The sequence below is a fragment of the Geospiza fortis genome, unplaced genomic scaffold (assembly GCF_000277835.1).
Source record: "Geospiza fortis unplaced genomic scaffold, GeoFor_1.0 scaffold27, whole genome shotgun sequence".
Lineage (NCBI taxonomy): Eukaryota > Metazoa > Chordata > Aves > Passeriformes > Thraupidae > Geospiza > Geospiza fortis.
In genome coordinates, this window is record NW_005054329.1 from 1874302 (window position 1) to 1876007 (window position 1706).

Here is a 1706-nt window from a genome sequence, read left to right on the forward strand (position 1 = left end):
AAATTCACTCTAAATTTTTGCTTATTAAAGGGATTCTGAGATTTAAGTGTTGTTTAATATCAAAACAATTCCAGAATTCCTCCACACACCACTTCCCAAGTCATTAAATTTAGTCTCGATTTTTACTAGACAATGAAGCATTGAACAAACACAGCAAAGTCTCAGCTGGAGCACTGCTGCTAAAAATAGCACAGCTGTCAGTGAATATTTCCTATAAACAGCCCAGCTTTAAACATTTTGCATATCTTTTCTATGGGCATCTGTCAGCCATGCTGTTAAAATTTCAATGAAAGACTGCAAGACTTCTGTGGTGAAACAGAAAATGCCACAAAAGAGACTTGAAAAACAAAGCAATGATCATTAAAAAGTGCAAAGCAGGAAGGTCTCCTTTTCCTGGCATTTAAAAGACACCACCCCTGGAAAAAAAAACCAAACCCAAGCCTATTGCTAATATTTATTACTGGGCTCCTCACTTGCCTGCTCCCAGCCCCTAAAAGAAAAACAAAGTCCTGCAGAGGTGGAGAGGAAGAAATTCCACCTGGCATTCCTCGTCCAACATCAATTTTTGTTAACATGCTGCAGAACAGACTTTCAGCTAGGAAAGATTAGTGGGAGGTGAGTGCAATATCAGTTGGCTTTAAATATAATAAAACCTCCTTAGTTGTTATATCACTCTGGGACATGCTGGGACAATTTTCCAATCTCTGCTTCCCTTGTCCCAAGCAAGTGCCTGAACCTCCAAGGTATTGATTATTTGGGTATAAACTGATCTCTCATTTATCACTTAAAAGGTTTTGATTTCATCAAACAGAGAGACAAAGACTAAATTCCAGCTGTTTTCAACAGATGTGTATCTGAATAGCCTGTGCTGAGAAAAAAACCCAGCCTGACCTTGGCCTCCCAGCTCAGTGTTCAGTGCACTGAAATTCTGGGTTTTGCTGAAGATCAGTCAGTTTTCTCTTCACAGCTGCCATCAAAGCAAAGGAAGAAGAAAGTCTGTTTAATAAAAATCCTTTTCATAAAACACCTTGAAAAGCATCTGTGATAAACAGAACACAGAGCAAGACATTTATGTCTGAGGCTGACAGAGGCAGAAGGATCAGGAACACGAAACCTTCAAGATCAGGAACTCCAATGTTCTCAAATTCTCAGGGCTTTGATGCCAGCTGATTGCCTGCTGAGTTTTACACAAGAAAGCCCTGAAGCCAAAGCTGCATTTGGCTCAGAGATGGGACTGGGAATGCAGCACCGTGAGCAGTTTCTGTCAGCAAAGGGAACTTTCAGAACACTTCCCACTGACCCCCATTCCTTCATCGTGTCCATAAGTAAGGAGCAGCAGGGAGGGATCCTGAAGAAAGCCATGGACCCAAGTGCAGCCACAAGCAGGTGCTGCTGTCACTGGAAATTCTCCTTCTCCCCTCTCTGCCTCCCAAGTACCTTCCATTACATCAGATGGCTCACCTGGGAATAATTATAATTATTGCCATGATTCCTCCTGCAGTCCCACACATCTCTGAGCTGAACAGATGGTCCAGGGGTTCTGCAGGTAGATTTTTATCTAACTAATGTTTACCTGCAGCATGTCCTGACTCTGTGGAGGCAGAGCTGGGGGTTTCAGGCACTGTCCTCCTTCCAGCAGAGATTTCCAGTGCAGTGAAGCCTGTCTGCTTTACCCACTCCCAAACAGGCACTGTTTAAACGTGCTG